Raw genomic sequence first — 14004 nt, forward strand, 5'->3', positions numbered from 1 at the left:
CTCTCTCTCTTCTGCATTACTCCCATCCCTGCCATCTGCATCATCTCCAGCTTGCACTTCTGCATCACCCCCATCCCCGCCATCTGTTTCATCTCCATCTTTCAGTTGTCATGGATGGGACATGATGCAGTTTATTGAGATGCAGATGCTGCAGGTGGTGGGCATGTGGTTGCTGCAGAAGAAGCAGCTGGAGATAATGATGTTGGCTGAGGTGTTGATGATTCAGAGGGGATGAAGAGGATTCAGATGGTGGGGATGCAGATGATGCAGCCAGGTGATAGGTGCCGATATCTTGGATTCCACTGAGTCATGTGAGACACCCAAGTTCTCCGGATTGAGCACATGACAGAAAGTGTCATCCTGGGATGGCCACTTCCCACCAGACCCTCCACTTCCGAAAACGGAAAACAAAATCACCATCGATCCATTTTTCAAATACTTTTGAAGACCAATGTATTCATGACTGTGACTTGTCTAATTTTGTTATTGGACTCCATGGTATGCTGGGATCGGTGCCTGCACTAGGAATCCACTGCTCCTGGAGGCGATTTTCCACATCGTCTTTACGCTTGATGTTATGAGTATTGCCACCACTGTTGTTGCTGTTAGCCAGAGAAGCGACAAATCCAGGGAGGATGGGAAAACAGTGAGGAAAAAAGAAAGATCCCTGGAGACCTGATCACCGCTTGTGAAGCAACTCAATAGTTTAAGTCAGTCAATGGTATAAGCTCAGTTGCATAGCCTCAGACTCCTGTGCTAAAGTCCTAATTCCTAGTTCCTCAGTATGAGGACATATTTGTTGATATATTCTATTTTATTTTTCATGCATTATTTTTAAAAAGATAAATTAATTCATTCAAAACAGAGAGAGTCCATGACCTTTCTTGCGCATACATTGCCTGGGATTGGATACAGGACCTCAAGCCTGCAACTGAAAGATGGCGATTATGCAGATGGCGGGGATGGGGATGATGTAAAAGTGAGAGACGGAGATGATGAAGATGGTGGGAATGGGGGTGACGCAGAAGAGTGAGATGGAGACGATGGAGATATCGGGGATGCGGGGCATGCAGAAGAACGAGTAGGAGATGATCCACATGGAAGGGATGGGGATGATGCAGAAGAGCGAGATGGAGATGATGGAGATGACGTGGATGGGCAAGATGCAGAAGAGAGCGATAGAGACGATGGAGATACCGGAGATGGTGGTGAAGCAGAAGAGCAAGATGGGGGTGATGCAGATGGTGGGGATGGGGATGATGCAGATATGCAGATGGCCATGTTTCTGCATCATCCCCAGCCTCGCAATCACCATCTCTCTCTTCTGCATCACCCGCTTCGCCGCCATTGGCATCATCTCCATCTCACACTTCTGCATCACCCTCATCCCCACCATCTGCATCATCTCCAACTCCTCCTTCTGCATCATCACCATTCCCGCCAACTCCATCATCTCCATCTCTCTCTCTTCTGCATTACTCCCATCCCTGCCATCTGCATCATCTCCAGCTTGCTCTTCTGCATCACCCCCATTCCCACCATCTGCTTCATCTCCATCTTTCAGTTGTCATGGATGGGACATGATGCAGTTTATTGAGATGCAGATGCTGCAGGTGGTGGGCATGTGGTTTCTGCAGAAGAAGCCACTGGGGATAATGATGTTGGCTCAGGTGTTGATGATTCAGGAGGAGATGAAGAGGATTCAGACGGTGGGGATGCAGATGATGCAGCCAGGTGACTGGTGCCGATATCTTGGATTCCACTGAGTCATGTGAGACACCCAAGAACTCCGAATTGTGCACATGACAGAAAGTGTCATCTTGGGATTGCCACTTCCCACCAGACCCTCCACTTCCGAAAATGGAAAACAAAATCACCATCGATCCATTTTTCAAATACTGTTGAAGACCAATGTATTCACGACTGTGACTTGTCTAATTTTTTATTGGACTTCATGGTATGCTGGGGATCGGTGCCTGCTCTAGGAATCCACTGCTCCTGGAGGCCATTTTCCCCATCGTCTTTACCCTTGTTGTTATGAGTATTGCCACTACTGTTGTTGCTGTTGGACAGAGTAGCGAGAAATCCAGGGAGGATGGAAAAACGGAGAGGAAAAAGAAAGTTACAGCCCTGCAGACCTGCTTCACCGCTTGTGAAGCAACTCAGTAGTTTAAGTCAGTCAATGTTATGAGCTCAGTTGCATAACCTCAGACTCCTTTGCTAAAGTCCTGATTCCTAGTTCCTCAGAATGAGGACATATTTGTTGATATATTCTATTTTATTTTTCATGCATGATTTTTAAAAAGATAAATTAATATATTTATGACAGAGTGAGCACACGACCTTTCTGGTGCATACGTTGCCAGGGATTGGATACAGGACCTCAAGGCTGCAACTGAAAGATGGTGATTAAGGAGATGCGGGAATGGGGATGTTGCAGAAGAGCGAGATGGAGATGATGGAGATATCGGGGATGTGGGCGACGTAGGAGAACAAGATGGAGATGATGCAGATGGCAGGGATGGGGATGATGCAGAAGAGCAAAATGGAGATGATGGAGATGACGGGGATGGGCAAGATGCAGAAGAGAATGATGGAGAAGATGGAGATGCCAGAGATGGTGGTGATGCAGAAGTGAGAGATGGAGATGATGGAGATGGCGTGGCTGGGGATGATGCAGAAGGCCCTGGTTCTGCATCATCTCCAGCCACGCCATCTCCATCATCTCCATCTCTCTCTTCTGCATCACCGGCTTCGCCGCCATCTGCATCATCTCCATCTCGATCTTCTGCATCACCCCATCCTAGCCATCTGCATCATCTCCATCTCCTTCTTCTGCATCATCCCCAGCCACGCCATCTCCATCATCTCCATCTCTCTCTTCTGCATCACCTGCTTCGCCGCCATCTGCATCATCTCCATCTCGCTCTTCTGCATCACCCGCATCCCTGACAGCTCCATCATCTCCATCTTGCTCTTCTGCACCACCCCCATCTGCGCCATCTGCATCATCTACATCTCCTTCTTCTGCTTCATCCCCATTCCCGCCTACTCCATCATCTCCATCTCTCTCTCCCTTCTGCATTACTCCCATCCCTGCCATCTGCATCATCTCCAGCTTGCTCATCTTCATCACCCCCATCCCCGCCATCTGTTTCATCTCCATCTTTCAGTTGTCATGGATGGGACATGATGCAGTTTATTGAGATGCAGATGCTGCAGCTGGTGGGCATGCGGTTGCTGCAGAAAAAGCAGCTGTAAATAATGATCTTGGATGAGGTGTTGATTCCCGAGAGATGAGGAGGATTCAGATGGTGGGGATGCAGATGATGCAGCCAGGTGACTGGTGCCGATATCTGGGATTCCACTGAGTCATGTGAGACACCCAAGTACTCCGGATTGAGCACATAACAGAAAGTGTCATCCTCGGATGGCCACTTCCCACCAGACCCTCCACTTCCGAAAACGGAAAACAAAATCACCATCGATCCATTTTTCAAATACTGTTGAGGACCAATGTATTCACGACTGTGACTTGTCTAATTTTTTTATGGGACTCCATGGTATTGCTGGGGATCAGTGCCTGCACTAGGAATCCACTGCTCCTGGAGGCCATTTTCCACATCGTCTTTACCCTTGATGTTATGATTATTGCCACTACTGTTGTTGCTGTTGGACAGAGTAGCGAGAAATCCAGGGAGGATGGGAAAACAGAGAGGAAAAAAGAAAGTTAGACCCCTGCAGACCTGCTTCACTGCTTGTGAAGCAACACAATAGTTTAAGTCAGTCAATGTTATGAGCTCAGTTGCATAGCCTCAGACTCCTGTGCTAAAGTCCTAATTCCTAGTTCCTCAGAATGAGGACATATTTGTTGATATATTCTATTTTATTTTTCATGCAGTTTTTATTTTTAAAAAGATAAATTAATTCATTAAACACAGAGAGAGTCCATGACCTTTCTGGCTCATACGTTGACTGGGATTGGATACAGGACCTCAAGCCTGCAACTGAAAGATGGCGATTATGCAGATGGCAGGGATGGGGATGATGTAGAAGAGAGAGATGGAGATGATGGAGATGGCGGGAATGGGGTGAAGCAGAAGAGTGAGATGGAGACGATGGAGATATCGGGGATGCGGGGCATGCAGAAGAACGAGTAGGAGATGATCCACATGGAAGGGATGGGGATGATGCAGAAGAGCGAGATGGAGATGATGGAGATGACGTGGATGGGCAAGATGCAGAAGAGAGCGATAGAGACGATGGAGATACCGGAGATGGTGGTGAAGCAGAAGAGCAAGATGGGGGTGATGCAGATGGTGGGGATGGGGATGATGCAGATATGCAGATGGCCATGTTTCTGCATCATCCCCAGCCTCGCAATCACCATCTCTCTCTTCTGCATCACCCGCTTCGCCGCCATTGGCATCATCTCCATCTCACACTTCTGCATCACCCTCATCCCCACCATCTGCATCATCTCCAACTCCTCCTTCTGCATCATCACCATTCCCGCCAACTCCATCATCTCCATCTCTCTCTCTTCTGCATTACTCCCATCCCTGCCATCTGCATCATCTCCAGCTTGCTCTTCTGCTTCATCCCCATTCCCGCATACTCCATCATCTCCATCTCTCTCCCTCTTCTGCATTACTCCCATCCCTGCCATCTGCATCATCTCCAGCTTGCTCTTCTGCATCTCCCCCATCCCCGCCATCTGTTTCTTCTCCATCATTCAGTTGTCATGGATGGGACATGATGCAGTTTATTGAGATGCTGATGCTGCAGGTGGTGGGCATGTGGTTGCTGCAGAAGAAGCAGCTGGAGATAATGATGTTGGCTGAGGTGTTGATGATTCAGAGGGGATTAAGAGGATTCAGATGGTGGCTATGCAGATGATGCCGCCAGGTGACAGGTGCCGATATCTTGGATTCCACTGAGTCATGTGAGACACCCATGTACTCCGGATTGAGCACATGACTGAAAGTGTCATCCTGGGATGGCCACTTCCCACCAGACCCTCCACTTCCGAAAACGGAAAACAAAATCACCATCGATCCATTTTTCAAATACTGTTGAAGACCAATGTATTCATGACTGTGACTTGTCTAATTTTGTTATTGGACTCCATGGTATGTTGGGATCGGTGCCTGCACTAGGAATCCACTGCTCCTGGAGGCGATTTTCCACATCGTCTTTACGCTTGATGTTATGAGTATTGCCACCACTGTTGTTGCTGTTAGCCAGAGAAGCGACAAATCCAGGGAGGATGGGAAAACAGAGAGGAAAAAAGAAAGATCCCTGGAGACCTGATCACCGCTTGTGAAGCAACTCAATAGTTTAAGTCAGTAAATGGTATAAGCTCAGTTGCATAGCCTCAGACTCCTGTGCTAAAGTCCTAATTCCTAGTTCCTCAGTATAAGGACATATGTTGATATATTCTGTTTTATTTTTCATGCATTATTTTTAAAAAGATAAATTAATTCATTCAAAACAGAGAGAGTCCATGACCTTTCTGGCGAATACATTGCCTGGGATTGGATACAGGACCTCAAGCCTGCAACTGAAAGATGGCGATTATGCAGATGGCGGGGATGGGGATGATGTAGAAATGAGAGATGGAGATGATGGAGATGGTGGGAATGGGGGTGACGCAGAAGAGTGAGATGGAGACGATGGAGATATCGGGGATGCGGGGCATGCAGAAGAACGAGTAGGAGATGATCCACATGGAAGGGATGGGGATGATGCAGAAGAGCGAGATGGAGATGATGGAGATGACGTGGATGGGCAAGATGCAGAAGAGAGAGATAGAGACGATGGAGATACCGGAGATGGTGGTGAAGCAGAAGAGCAAGATGGGGGTGATGCAGATGGTGGGGATGGGGATGATGCAGATATGCAGATGGCCATGTTTCTGCATCATCCCCAGCCCTGCAATCACCATCTCTCACTTCTGCATCACCTGCTTTGCCGCCATTGGCATCATCTCCATCTCACACTTCTGCATCACCCTCATCCCCACCATCTGCATCATCTCCATCTCCTCCTTCTGCATCATCACCATTCCCGCCAACTCCATCATCTTCATCTCTCTCTCTTCTGCATTACTCCCATCCCTGCCATCTGCATCATCTCCAGCTTGCTCTTCTGCATCACCCCCATTCCCGCCATCTGCTTCATCTCCATCTTTCAGTTGTCATGGATGGGACATGATGTAGTTTATTGAGATGCAGATGCTGCAGGTGGTGGGCATGTGGTTGCTGCAGAAGAAGCCGCTGGGGATAATGATGTTGGCTCAGGTGTTGATGATTCAGGAGGAGATGAAGAGGATTCAGATGGTGGGGATGCAGATGATGCAGCCAGGTGACTGGTGCCTATATCTTGGATTCCACTGAGTCATGTGAGACACCCAAGTACTCCGAATTGTGCACATGACAGAAAGTGTCATCTTGGGATTGCCACTTCCCACCAGACCCTCCACTTTCGAAAACGGAAAACAAAATCACCATCGATCCATTTTTCAAATACTGTTGAGGACCAATGTATTCACGACTGTGACTTGTCTAATTTTTTTATTGGACTCCATGGTATGCTGGGGATCAGTGCCTGCACTAGGAATCCACTGCTCCTGGAGGCCATTTTCCCCCTCGTCTTTACCCTTGTTGTTATGAGTATTGCCACTACTGTTGTTGCTGTTGGACAGAGTAGCGAGAAATCCAGGGAGGATGGAAAAACGGAGAGGAAAAAGAAAGTTACAGCCCTGCAGACCTGCTTCACCGCTTGTGAAGCAACTCAGTAGTTTAAGGCAGTCAATGTTATGAGCTCAGTTGCATAGCCTCAGACTCCTGTGCTAAAGTCCTAATTCCTAGTTCCTCAGAATGAGGACGTATTTGTCTATATATTCTATTTTATTTTTCATGCATGATTTTTAAAAAGATAAATTAATATATTTATGACAGAGTGAGCCCACGACCTTTCTGGTGCATACGTTGCCAGGGATTGGATACAGGACCTCAAGGCTGCAACTGAAAGATGGTGATTAAGGAGATGCGGGAATGGGGATGATGTAGAAGAGAGAAATGGAGATGATGGAGATCGAGGGAATGAGGGTGATGCAGAAGTGCGAGATGGAGATGATGGAGATATCGGGGATGTGGGGGATGTAGTAGAATGAGATGGAGATGATGCAGATGGCAGGGATGGGGATGATGCAGAAGAGCAAGATGGAGATGATGGTGATGACGGGGATGGGCAAGATGCAGAAGAGAGAGATGGAGAGGATGGAGATGCCAGAGATGGTGGTGATGCAGAAGAGAGAGATGGGGATGATGCAGATGGCAGGGATGGGATGATGCAGATGGCACTGGTTCTGCATCATCTCCAGCCTCCCCATCTCCATCTCTCTCTTCTGCATCACACGCTTCGCTGCCATCTGCATCATCTCCATCTCGATCTTCTGCATCACCCCATCCTAGCCATCTGCATCATCTCCATCTCCTTATTCTGCATCATCCCCCGCCACGCCATCTCCATCATCTTAATCTCTCTCTTCTGCCTCACCTGCTTTGCCGCCATCTACATCATCTCCATCTCGCTCTTCTGCATCACCCGCATCCTGACAGCTCCATCATCTCCATCTTGCTCTTCTGCACCACCCCCATCCCCACCATCTGCATCATCTCCATCTCCTCCTTCGGCATCATCCCCATTCCCGCCAACTCCATCATCTCCATCTCTCTCTCTTCTGCATTACTCCCATCCCTGCCATCTGCATCATCTCCAGCTTGCTCTTCTGCATCACCTCCATTCCCGCCATCTGCTTCATCTCCATCTTTCAGTTGTCATGGATGGGACATGATGCAGTTTATTGAGATGCAGATGCTGCAGGTGGTGGGCATGCGGTTGCTGCAGAAGAAGCCGCTGGAGATAATGATGTTGGCTCAGGTGTTGATGATTCAGGAGGAGATGAAGAGGATTCAGATGGTGGGGATGCAGATGATGCAGCCAGGTGACTGGTGCCGATATCTTGGATTCCACTGAGTCATGGGAGACACCCAAGTACTCCGGATTGAGCACATGACAGAAAGTGTCATCCTGGGATGGCCACTTCCCACCAGACCCTCCACTTCCGAAAACGGAAAACAAAATCACCATCGATCCATTTTTCAAATACTGTTGAGGACCAATGTATTCACGACTGTGACTTGTCTAATTTTTTTTAGTGGACTCCATGGTATTGCTGGGGATCGGTGCCTGCACTAGGAATCCACTGCTCCTGGAGGCCATTTTCCCCATCGTCTTTACCCTTGTTGTTATGAGTATTGCCACTACTGTTGTTGCTGTTGGACAGAGTAGCGAGAAATCCAGGGAGGATGGAAAAATGGAGAGGAAAAAGAAAGTTACAGCTCAGCAGACCTGCTTCACCGCTTGTGAAGCAACTCAATATTTTAAGTCAGTCAATGTTATGAGCTCAGTTGCATAGCCTCAGACTCCTGTGCTAAAGTCCTAATTCCTAGTTCCTCAGAATTAGGACATATTTGTTGATATATTCTATTTTATTTTTCATGCATGATTTTTAAAAAGATAAATTAATATATTTATGACAGAGTGAGCCCACGAGCTTTCTGGTGCATACGTTGCCAGGGATTGGATACAGGACCTCAAGGCTGCAACTGAAAGATGGTGATTAAGGAGATGCGGGGATGGGGATGATGTAGAAGAGAGAGATGGAGGTGATGGAGATGGCGGGAATGGGGTGATGCAGAAGAGCGAGATGGAGATGATGGAGATATCGGGGATGTGGGGGATGTAGTAGAACGAGATAGAGATGATGCAGATGGCTGGGATGGGGATGATGCAGAAGAGCAAGATGGAGATGATGGAGATGATGGGGATGGGCAAGATGCAGAAGAGAGAGATGGAGAAGATGGAGATGCCAGAGATGGTGGTGATGCAGAAGAGTGAGATGGGGATGATGCAGTTTGCCCCGGTTCTGTATCATCCCCAGCCTCACCATCTCTATCATCTCCATCTCTTCTGCTTCACCCGCTCGCTGCCATCTGCATCATCTCCATCTCGCTCTTCTTCATCACCCCTATCCCCGACATCTGTATCATCTCCATCTTGCTGTTTTGCATCTTCCCCATTCTCGTCATCTCCATCATCTCCATCTCGCTCTTCTGTGTCATCTCCAACTTTCAGTTCTCATGGATGGAGATGATTCATAATATTGTGTTGGAGATGCTGTGGATGGAGGTCATGCGGTTATTGCAGAAGAAGCAGATGGAGATGATGCAGTTGGCTGTTGTATTGATGATTCAGGAGGAAATGGAGAGGATTCAGATGGTGGGGATGCAGATGATGCAGCCAGGTGACTGGTGCTGATATCTTGGATTCCAGTGAGTCATGTAAGACACCCAAGCAGACTGGATTGTGCACATGACAAAAAGTGTCATCCTGGGATTGCCACTTCCTTCCCGACCCTCAGCTTCCTAAAATGGAAAAAAAAAAAAATCACTATCCAGTTTTAGAATACTGCTGTGGACCAATGTATTCATGATTGTGACTTTCTAATTTTTTTTTTTTTTGCGTCCATGGTATCGCTGTGGATCAGTGCCTGCACTATGAATCCTCTGTGCGTGGAGGCCATTTTTCCCATTTTTTAAATACTTGTTGTTATTATTGTTGCTACTGCTGTTGTTGTTGTTGGATAGAATATTGAGAATTCAAAAGAGGATGGAAAAACAGAGAGGAGAAATACAGTTAGACACCTGCACACCTGCTTCACCACTTGTGAAGCGACTCAGTCGTTTAAGTCAGTTTGTGTTATGAGCTAAGTTGCATAGCCTCAAACTCCTATCTTAAAGTCCTAATTTCTAGTTCCTCAGAATGTGGACATATTTGGAGATATATTCTTTTTTATTTTTCATGCATTATTTTTAAAAAGATAAATTACTTTATTTATGACAGAGAGAGCCAAAGTATCTTTCTGGCATATATGTTGCCAGGGATTGAACTCATGACCTCATGCTTGCAAGTTAAATGCTCTAGTTGCTGTGCCTTCTCCAGGGTAACCCATTTGTTTGGATTTTTTCCCAGTGGTCTATCACAACTACAATTCTGTCCTTTCTGGGTTCACTTTTTAATTTTATTCTAGGGGGAGAGAGAGAGGGAGGGAGAGAAGAGAGAGGAGAGGCCTCTGGATGCTGCTCCACTATCCCGTAGCCTCCTGGTGTTGTGATGCCCATGTGTTGGCTCCTACCTGGGGCTTTGCACACGATAAGATATGAACTATTTTTTTATCCCTCCTCTTTTCTTTTTTTTTTTTTTAATGAGAGAAATGATGGAAACACTGCCTATTTCTTACATTTATGATGTTTTGTATTTTGTCTTATTTTTACATGGTGCTGGGAATGAAACCCAGGTCCTCATATATAAAACATTTGATCTTTCTCTGCACCACTTCTCTGACCCTAGAGAAAGGATGTTAAAAAGGAATTAACTTGGCTATGATGTTATGAGTGGCTTAGAGGGGAAGAGAGGATTGAATCAGAAAAAGAAGGGGCAACTATGTATAAGTGTGGACAGATAGTTGGAGAGAAGATGGTTGGCCCATGTCTACACCTTTAGGGGAACTGTGTTGGATTTTGCTGGGAGAGTGAAGATTCAGAACTCTGGTGGTAGGAATGGTGTGAATTCAAACCCTTGACGATATGTAATTCTGTAATATAAAAATAAATAAATAAACTGAGAAATATATTTTTTAAAGTAAGTAAATTGGAAATTTAAAAAAGGAATAGCTACACGGGGCCTGCAAGAAAGATCACTTGGATAGAATTTCTACTTTGCATGCATATGTGACCCAAGTTTGAGTCGGCCCCTACACAGTAGAGGAAACTGTGATATGTTATCTCTTTCCATCTCTCTCTCTCTCTCCTTCTTTCTCTTTCTACCTGAAAAAGACAGATTAGAGTGGTGAAATTCAAGATGATGACAAATGACAAAAAAAGATAATTAAATAAAAATGAGGTCATCAGGATGGGTTCTCCCTCAGTATGGCTGGTGTCATAAGAAGAGAACACGTGGACACAAATACTACAGAGGGAAGCTGATATAAAGATGTTGGTCAGCTACAAACCACAGTGAGAAACTTGGAAGTGAGTATTTCCCCGTGATCGTCATGAGGCCATCTGCCCAGGGAAGTCAGGTTGGCATGATAGTGCAGGCACCAAGCCCTAGAGATAATCCTGGAGGCAAAAAAAAAAAAAAAAAAAAAAAAAAGAAAATGTTATTAGGAGAGTCTTGCCCTGATGATTAAATGTTCTTGGTTAGAATGGCAGTTGTCATTTCTACTGAACACTCACTAGCCAGAATAAGTCTTATGGCTTCACTAGATCACAAAGATGGTAGAAAAGCAGTCCTAAACACAGCAAGACAGTGATATCGCAGGATATGTCCTAGCCCAAATGTGAAATTATGACTACTGGCAGAGCTACTGGTAAGTGCAGTCAGTTTACAAATCTCTCCAAAGGGAAAGAAACACTTTGCTCTTCTCTGCCTTTCAAAGTCACTAAAATACCAAAAGCCCTCACTTCCCATAAATGACTTCTCAATGTTTCTCAGACTGGCATCCAAGTCCCTTGAGTTCACTGTGAGAAATTATGTGTTCTCATTCTGCTAACTGTCTTTAAAAGTAATATGAGCTCTTTTACTGTCTAATGTAAACCATTCATTCCCTAATTTTAAAAAAAAGCTATATGAGCTCAACTTACTTCATCTAGATTAAGAGCCATCAACTGTTTATATAAAGGACCAGATAGCTAGTATTTCAGACTTTGGTGGCCATGTGGTTTCAATGTAGCTACACAGATTAGCCCAATAGTGTAAAACCAGCCATCACCAAGGCATTAAGGACGTAAGTGAATGTGACTGAGCATGACTGAGTTCTAATCAAACTTTAGTTACAAAACCTGCCGGGATAGCCTGAGGGTACTTCTTCCCGAGCCGGTGCTCTCTGGGTTGGAGAGAACTCAACTGGAGCCGATCTAGGCTGCTGCGTGGGAGAGGGATCAGGAACGCGTGCTGCACCAACTTCCGCAGGAGATACACTCTGGAACTCTCGGAGCCGGAAAGCAATTTCCAAGTGTCTTTAATCAGAAGAGCAGCTGTTTTTATACTCTCCAAGTAGGGTGGAAACAGGATGTGATATAGAGAGGGTGGAGAGAAAAGTGACTGGTGAAAATCAGAGTGTGACAAGGAGGGGGCGGAACAGGCGAGAATCCTATAACTGAACCACCAATGCCCTGGAGTGCTTTATGTAAAAGTGATTTATGTAAATAGACCAAACCTTTGGATCAGTAAATCCCTATATAGGCATATGGATAAGAAGAAGCCAGGGGGAGATGGCAACTACCCAACAAAAACCAAGCAGCAGGATACATTTGGCCCATGAGTCATAGTCTGTATGTAATTTTTTTTTTTTTTAAAAAACTATTTATTTACTTATTTATACCACTAAGGTTATCACTGGGGGTTGGTGCTAGCACTGTGAATCTAGTTCCCAGTGGTCATTCCCCCCGCTTTTTTCCCTAAGTTTTATTAGATAGGACAGAGAGAGATTGAGAGAGGACAGAGAGAAAGAGAGAGGGAGAGAGAGAGACACCTGTAGACCTGTTTCACTACTCATGGAGCAGACCCAGTGATGGGGGCCGGGGGGAGCAGGGGCTTAATCCTGGTTCCTTGAATTTTGTAATATGTGTGCTTAACTGGGTGCAACATCGCCCGGCCACTTTAGTGCCAGATGTGATTTACATTTTTTAAATCTGGTCCAATGACAGTCATATGACTTAACACTTTGATGATGGAACAGACTTTTCTTAGTAACTCCAAGAGGAAGTAGGTAATAGTGTCATGCCAGGACATCCAATGTAGTCCTTCATCATTATGGCAGACTGGAAAGAACTGACATGGCGGCAATGGTGGCTGTTAGTTTCCTAGAACAGAAGTATATTCTAGATGCTTCATAAAAAAAAAACTAAAGAAATCTTCTACATCATCCCTATCCCTGCCATCTGCATAATCGCCATCTTTCAGTTGCAGGCTTGAGGTTCTGTGTCCAATCCCTGGCAACGTATGCGCCAGAAAGGTCATGGGCTCTCTCTGTCTTAAATAAATTAATTTATCTTTTTAAAAATCATGCCTGAAAAATAAAATAGAATATATCAACAAATATGTCCTCATTCTGAGGAACTAGGAATTAGGACTTTAGCACAGGAGTCTGAGACTGTGCAACTTAGCTCATAACATTGACTAACTTAAACTACTGAGTTGCTTCACAAACAGTGAAGCAGGTCTGCAGGGTCTAACTTTCTTTTTCCTCTCTGTTTTCCCATCCTCCCTGGATTTCTCACTACTCTGTCCAACAGCAACAACAGTAGTGGCAATAATCATAACAACAAGGGTAAAGACTATGGGGAAAATGGCCTCCAGGAGCAGAGGATTCCTAGTGCAGGTACCGATCCCCAGCAATACCATGGAGTCCAATAAAAAAATTAGACAAGTCACAGTCGTGAATACATTGGTCCTCAACAGTATTTGAAAAATGGATCGATGGTGATTTTGTTTTCCGTTTTCGGAAGTAGAGGGTCTGGTGGGAAGTGGCCATCCCAGGATGACACTTTCTGTCATGTGCTCAATCCGGAGTACTTGGGTGTCTCACATGACTCAGTGGAATCCAAGATATCGGCACCAGTCACCTGGCTGCATCATCTGCATCCCCACCATCCGAATCCTCTTCATCTCCTCCTGAATCATCAACACCTGAGCCAACATCATTATCTCCAGTGGCTTCTTCTGCAGCAACCGCATGCCCGCCACCTGCAGCATCTGCATCTCAATATTCTGCATCATGTCCCATCCATGACAACTGAAAGATGGAGATGAAGCAGATGGCGGGGATGGGGGTGATGCAGAAGAGCAAGCTGGAGATGATGCAGATGGCAG

Source organism: Erinaceus europaeus, chromosome 15, assembly GCF_950295315.1.
Source record: "Erinaceus europaeus chromosome 15, mEriEur2.1, whole genome shotgun sequence".
Lineage (NCBI taxonomy): Eukaryota > Metazoa > Chordata > Mammalia > Eulipotyphla > Erinaceidae > Erinaceus > Erinaceus europaeus.